The following is a 7,904-nucleotide window of genomic DNA, read 5'->3' as shown; positions in this document are numbered from 1 at the left end:
TCGTGAAAATACCGTGAAAAGTGCGGAGGCAGAGAGTCCTCCACTACTCTGTGCAAAGCACTGCTCCCCCGCTTAATAATAATAATAATGGCATTTATTAAGCACTCACTATGGGCAAAGCACTGTTCCCCCACTTAATAATAATAATGATGGCATTTATTAATTCATTATTAGACTGGCTTAGCAATAATAATAATAATAATGGCATTTATTAAGCGCTTACTATGTGCAAAGCACCGTTCCCCCACTTAATAACAATGGGATTTATTATTGGACACCGAAGGACTCGCTTTGTCTGGATTAACTCACTTTTGCAACGGAATACCCGTAGAGAAAATTCGTGAAAATACCGTGAAAATTTCGTGAAAAGTGCGGAGACAGAGAGTCCTCCACTACCACAAATCACACGGTTGACTATCCCACATTTGGGGAGGGGGCTTCTTCGCTTTGGTGACAATAACTGGGGAAACAGAATACACAAGACCTGAATGGATTTATCCCACCGCAGAAAGCCACCAAATGGCAAGCACGACCCGTACAGTCACGACCCGTAAAATCACGGAAACGCATCTAGATGAAAATTCCGTTTGACTTATAACAGCAAACCAGGGGAGGGCGCGAGCGCAGTCCCCCGCTACCACACATTCTGCAGTCGAGTTTCCCGCGTTTGGGAAATGTTGCAAAAGAAGAACTGAAAGGATTTGTTACAGTAAGTGCTAGTAAAGCGCTTAGGACCTTTTCAAAACACTATCTCGTTCATCTGGGTGCTCAGTACTTTCAGAAATAAAATCCTTTTCCAAACCCCCAATCCATCAAAGCAGTCTCCGGGAAATAGCACTGCTATTATTACGAGAGCTGTGGTATTCGTTCAGTACGCGTTGACGAAGTATGTTCTCAACACCGGAGCAGATACAAGTTAACCAGGCCCGGGGTTCCCCGTCCCACACGGGGCTCACAGTCTAAATGGGACCTGGGACTAAGTAAGAAAGACAACGGGCGGCGAGGCCCCGTTTCGGAGAAGGGGAAACCGAGTAACAGAGAAGTTGAATAGTTTGCAACAGTGAATTGGCAACGGCGAGATTAGACTGCGAGTCCGCGCCTGTCAGGCTCGGACTGCTTAAGCACTGCTATGTGCAAAGCACTTAAGTGAATTAAGCACTTGCTATGTGCAAAGCACTGTTCCCCCGCATAATAATAATGGCATTTATTAAGCGCTTACTATGTGCAAAGCACTGTTCCCCCACTTAATAATAATGGCATTTATTATTGGACAAGTCGCTTAATAATAATAATAATGGCATTTATTAAGCACTCGCTATGTGCAAAGCACTGTTCCCCCACTTAATAATAATGATAATGGCATTTATTAATTCATTATTGGACAGGTCGCTTAACAATAATAATAATAATGGCATTGGTTACTATGTGCAAAGCACCGTTCCCCCACTTAATAACAATGGGATTTATCATTGGACACTGAAGGACTGTCGCTTTGTCTCGATTAACTCACTTTTGCAACGGAATACCGGTAGAGAAAATTCGTGAAAATTTCGTGAAAAGTGCGGAGACAGAGAGTCCTCCACAACCACAAATTACACGGTTGACTATCCCACATTTGGAGGGGGGGGGGGCTTGTTCGCTTTGGTGACAATAACTGGGGAAACAGAATACACAAGACCTGAATAGATTTATCCAACCGCAGAAAGCCACCAAATGGCAACCACGGGAACACGACCCGTAAAAGCACGGAAACACGACCCGTAAAATCACGGAAACGCATCTGGATGAAAATTCCGTTTAACTTATAACAGCAAAGCAGGGGAGGGCGCGAACGCAGTCCCCCGCTACCACACATTCTGCAGTCGAGTTTCCCGCGTTTGGGAAATGTTGCAAAAGAAGAACTGAAAGGATTTGTTACAGTAAGTGCTAGTAAAGCGCTTAGGACCTTTTCAAAAAACTATCTCGTTCATCTGCGTGCTCAGTACTTTCAGAAATAAAATCCTTTTCAAAACTCCCAATCCATCAAAGCAGTCTCCAGGAAATAGCACTGCTATTATTACGAGAGCTGTGGTATTCATTCAGTACCCGTTGACGAAGTATGTTCTCAACACCGGAGCAGATACAAGTTAACCAGGCCCGGGGTTCCCCGTCCCACACGGGGCTCACAGTCTAAATGGGACCTGGGACTAAGTAATCAAGACAACGGGCGGCGAGGCCCCGTTTCGGAAAAGAGGGAACTGATTAACAGAGAAGTTGAATAGTTTGCAACAGTGAACCGGCAACGGCGAGATTAGACTGCGAGTCCGCGCCTGTCAGGCTCGGACTGCTTTCAATTCTACCACATTGTTGTGACATTTCCCAACTACGAAACGTACACTGAGCCGAAATGTACACTAGGCAATGTACCCAGCTACGAAATGTACACTAAGTTTTTCTCCACGGAACGAAGTCGGCGGAGTAGCATTGGCCGAAATAACGGGAACGGGGCCAACAGGAAGCCACGCCCCCACTTCTAGGGGTAGAAAAGCAGCAGCATCGCGAAGCGGCGGCACAGTGGGGCTGGTTTTGTGCGGGCTCTGGTCTCCTGTCTCCTGCTTCTACTAGCCTGCCGGCCCGTTACCGGGTTGGGACTTTCCAAGCGCTTTCAACAAACCCGACTTGCCGGCCCAGCTCGCTCGCTCGCTCGCTCTTCGATAGCGGCTCCCGGAGGAAAGTTTCCGTCGGCGGAGAAGAGGAGCCCCGGCGGGCCGGCCGGCCGGCCGTACGGAGAGCCCTCCCTCCCTCTCTCCCTCCCTCCGTCTCTCCCTCCCTCCGGCCATGGCCGGCCGCAGCGCCAACGCCTTCTCCGTCGCCCGCACCCTCCTCGGCCACCTCCTGGGGCGGCTCTGGACACCGGGCGCCACCGGCCCCGGCCCCACCGCCGGAGAGGAGCCTCGGCCGGAGAACCTCGTCTACGTGATCATTCTGACCTGTCCTGCGGCGGGGAGCGGCCTGCTGGTTTCCCTCCAAACCCGCCCGTCCCGCTAGAAACCGAGGACGCCTCATCGACGGCGGAACCTCGACGATGGGATGTAAACCTCGGCCTGGAGCGACCACCTTCACGCCCCAAAGCGGGCGGGGACCGCGGACTAAACGGCTGGCTAAAATGGGCGGGCTCCACGGTGGACAACTGACCCCAAGACTCCTCTTTTCTAACGATGAAAACTGAAATATTGAAATACTTCAATATTGAAATGAAAATATTATCATTTTAATTGATAATTAAAACATGTATAAGAAGAGCCGGAATCTCCACCGTGTGCCTGAATTGCCTCTCCCAATCTTCAGAAAACCCACCCGCTTTCCCTGGGCCTTTATTCCCTGACCCACGTCTCGAACGTCTATGTTATCACCTGCTCCTTTCACCGCTTGCTCCTCGACGGCTTTCCTTTCCTCTCCTCTCCGACCTCCCCCATGGGTGCGTGTGTCTCTCCACTTTGGGGATATTGAATTTGCAGATGACGGAGGCACTCTGAAATGAAGAAACTCGCCCAACACCACCAAGCGAACGAGCGCCCGACCCCCTATTTGACCGGGAAGGAAGGAGTCACTGAAGAACTAGCATTGCCTGGATCAATTTGCTTTCGCACCGGAATACCAAGAGAGAGCACGAAAGCAGTGCTCCACTACAGAAAACTAGACAGTTTACTACCGGGCCTTTAGGGGGGCTTCTCCCCTTTCGGAATACAACAGATACGAGCCAAACGGAGCCATCCGAGGATTACGGCACTGGATTAAGCGGCACTACACCCCAGCAATGAAAACCCACACCTCATAACAAAAAAAACAGACTGTCAGTACCGCAATATTAAAATGACTAAGCTGCACACTCCAAAAAAAACCACCCACGTGAAGACGCCTTCTCCCCGACTGAAAATTCATAGCCCCTACGGCCCACCCCACGCCAGGCAGCCCACCTTAAACTCACGCTCGGCAAAGGTACCACGTTACATAATTGCTCAGTAACTCCTTAGCCTGTCCGCACGCTACATCTACCGGCATCAACAATGAAAGGAAACGCCTGAAAATGAAGACTAGCGAAGAGATTTTGGCGAAAGACGTGCCGGCATGCCCAGCGTTCCCTCATCTCCATATTCCGTTTCTCTGCTCCTCCCCCGCCGCTCTCTTTCCTCCGCCCAGCGCCGTTATTCCTCCTTTTTTTACCTCGGCTGCGAGCTCCCTCCCTAATCTTTCCTCACCTTCAAACCCCCAACCTTAAACGGCCACGAAGGAAAATCAAAAAGGATGGATCGAAAAAGCTGGCAGATCTGGCCCCAAGACATACAAATTTTTACATTTCAACGCCTCAAAATGGCTTCCAGAGGGGAAGACATTTTACTCTGTGTTCTGGTTTCGTTTCTGTTTCATTTCTCTCTTCCTTTCGGTACGAGCTCAGCAATCTCTCCTCACCTTAAGACTCCTGGCTAACAACGAGTACAAAATTTAAAAAATGGTATTAAAATGCAATTCGTTCAATCGTATGTACTGAGTCCTTCCTGTGGGCGGGGCACTGTACTAAGCGCCGGGGAGAGTACAATTTCGACAACAAAGCCAGTCACTACCCTACAGTGGCCTCACAGCCTAGGAGGGGGAGAATAACACCTCTCAGCCTCGACTTCTAGACCCTCAGCTCGTTATTGGCAGGAAACGTTTCTACAAACTTTACTATATTGTACTCTGCTAAGCGCTCGGGACGGTACTCTCCGTTCAACCAGCTCAATATTTACTGAGCTATACTAAGTGGCTGGGAGAGTACAGCGTAACAATATATCAGACACGTTCCCTGCCCTCAACGAGCTTACGGCCTAGAGGAGGAGACAGACGTTTATATAAATCAATTACAGATAGACCCTTAAATGCTGTGGGGCCAGGGATGAAGAAAGGGAGCAAGTCAGGGGGGCACACTAAGGAGTGGGGGAGAAGAGCTAAGTGGGGCTTGGTCTGCCAAGGGCTCCTGGAGGAGATGGGCCTTCAATAAGGCATTGAATCAATCAATCAATCAATCAATCGTATTTATTGAGCGCTTACTATGTGCAGAGCACTGTACTAAGCGCTTGGGAAGTACAAATTGGCATCACATAGAGACAGTCCCTACCCAACAGTGGGCTCACAGTCTAAAAGGGGGAGACAGAGAACTGAACCAAACATACCAACAAAATAAAATAAGTAGGGTAGAAATGTACAAGTAAGATAAATAAATAGAGTAATAAATATGTACAACCATATATACATATATACAGGTGCTGTGGGGAAGGGAAGGAGGTAAGACGGGGGGATGGAGAGGGGGACGAGGGGGAGAGGAAAGAAGGGGCTCAGTCTGGGAAGGCCTCCTGGAGGAGGTGAGCTCTCAGCAGGGCCTTGAAGGGAGGAAGAGAGCTAGCTTGGCGGATGGGCAGAAGGAGGGCATTCCAGGCCCGGGGGATGACGTGGGCCGGGGGTCGATGGCGGGACAGGCGAGAGCGAGGTACAGTGAGGAGATTAGCGGTGGAGGAGCGGAGGGTGCGGGCTGGGCAGTAGAAGGAGAGAAGGGAGGTGAGGTAGGAGGGGGCGAGGTGATGGAGAGCCTTGAAGCCCAGGGTGAGGAGTTTCTGCCTGATGCGCAGATTGATCGGTAGCCATTGGAGGTTTTTGAGGAGGGGAGTAATATGTCCAGAGCGTTTCTGGACAAAGATAATCCGGGCAGCAGCATGAAGTATGGATTGAAGTGGAGAGAGACACGAGGATGGGAGATCAGAGAGAAGGCTAGTGCAGTAGTCCAGACGGGATAGGATGAGAGCTTGAATTAGCAGGGTAGCGGTTTGGATGGAGAGGAAAGGGCGGATCTTGGCAATGTTGCGGAGCTGAGACCGGCAGGTTTTGGTGACGGCTTGGATGTGAGGGGTGAATGAGAGAGCGGAGTCGAGGATGACACCAAGGTTGCGGGCTTGTGAGACGGGAAGGATGGTAGTGCCGTCAACAGAGATGGGAAAGTCAGGGAGAGGACAAGGAAGGAGGGGATTGTCATCGTCGGACATTCATTCAATCGTATTTATTGAGCGCTTACTGTGTGCAGAGCACCGGACTAAGCGCTTGGGAAGTCCAAGTTGGCAACATATAGAGACGGTCCCTACCCAACAGTGGGCTCACGGTCTTGAAGGGGGAGACAGACAACAAGACAAAACATATTAACAAAATAAAATAAATAGAATAAATATGTACAAATAAAATAAATAGAGGGAGGCAGCAGACTTTTCACATTTTAACTCTAACTGGCACATGAGACAATTCCCATCTGTCTCCCCTTTGGCACACCTCCCCTTTGAATAACAGGCCAACTGAGGCCTTGTTTGGCTTTGGAGCTAATTTGCTGGATTAAACCATTTCCTGCCTTACCTAGGGGTTCCTGAGTTACGTTAATTTCCCGACCCGTAGAGAACTTTCCCTAAGGCCTCCACTAGGCTTTGCACTCTCAATGATGAGAGGAGTTTACTTGCCAGCAGAATTCAGAAAGTGGCACAGATCATGCAGTAGAGTTCCCCTAGCTGGGGGTGCCTCTCCCCTACTTTGGTAACACTGAATTGGAAGATGACAAGGATGCAATAAACTAAACACACTGGTCGAGGACAACGAATCAAATACGTAGAAAATATTTATTTTTTAAAAATATTATTAAATTGCTCATTGTATTTACATGGGAGTTTCTCAGCTTCTCATAACAAAACCACGCCTCCCATTAACAGCCAGACTTCAAACTCATACTACAGAAAAACGATTCATCTCACTGTTGTACTAGCCAAGAGAAAGCGCGAACGCTGTCCGGCGCCACCACAAATTGTACAGTCGAGTTTCCCGCATTTGGGGGTCCTTCCGCGCTCTGATGACAATAATTGGGAAAACATATATGACCTGAAGAGTCTTTTCCAACCGCGGAAAACCAACGAACGAGAAGGACAAAAACACAACAGCTCTTTACACCCCCCGAACCTTACCCTTGCAACAATAAAACTACAAAAAAATTCTGTTTTTATACTTGCGAATCAGGGGAGAGTGCGAACGCAGTCCCCCGCTACCACAAATTATGCAGTCGAGTTTCCCGCATTTGGGGAAATCGCAGGGGTCAGCACAGCCCGAGTGCAATGGCGGGGCCTCACCCTGGGACAACCACCTACGTGATCATGGTGTCTCCCCTGCCAGGTAAGTATGAATTACCTACTCCTGCAGGACGGTGGCCCGACATTCACGACACCTTGAAGACACCTCTACTAGGACACGGCCAGACACGACTCATGAAACGACCTGCTGGACGAATTGCAAAACATCATATACATTCGCCCAAGAGTTAAAAATTCTTACCAACAGGGGAAATTGTACTAAAGATAAAATTTTATCAAACGAATGCCCAGAATGCGCAGCCTGATATTTACATCTGCCTTGCCCTATTGAGGACGGAACCGGTCTTTCGTTCCCTCTGCTGTCTCAACTTTCACATTCTGTTGTTCTATTTCGGGTTCAGTACTTTTTCCAACATGAACTTCTCTGAATCCTCCCAAACAACTACGTACTCTGCAGAAAATAAGTGCCATCATTGTCACAATTAGACATTTATTGAGCGCTTGATAGGTTTCACAGTTATAAGCACTGGAGTAAGATGTTCAATTCACTCATTCAATCGTATTTAGTGAGGGCTTAGTGTGTATAGAGGACCATAGTAATTGCTTGGGTAAGTACAGTACAACAACAGACACATTCCCTGTCCACAGTGAGTTTACAGCTTGTGGGAGAGGGATTAATCAGGTCTAACAGAGTCTCTATCCCACATGGCGTTCACGGTTTACATACAGGAAAAGTTAAAAGTTAGCTACAGGCCTCTAAACTATAAACTCGTT

General features: G+C 48.7%; 1 non-coding gene across 1 annotated transcript; it reads right to left on the bottom strand.

Moving 5' to 3' along the window:
- Nucleotides 1-7,056: 7,056 nt before the first annotated feature.
- Nucleotides 7,057-7,220, bottom strand: LOC119939819. Its single transcript, XR_005454782.1, has one exon. It is a non-coding gene; the product is annotated as a U1 spliceosomal RNA (small nuclear RNA).
- Nucleotides 7,221-7,904: the final 684 nt, after the last annotated feature.

Source organism: Tachyglossus aculeatus, chromosome 17 (genome assembly GCF_015852505.1).
Source record: "Tachyglossus aculeatus isolate mTacAcu1 chromosome 17, mTacAcu1.pri, whole genome shotgun sequence".
NCBI lineage: Eukaryota > Metazoa > Chordata > Mammalia > Monotremata > Tachyglossidae > Tachyglossus > Tachyglossus aculeatus.
This window is presented reverse-complemented; position numbering and strand designations above follow the sequence as displayed.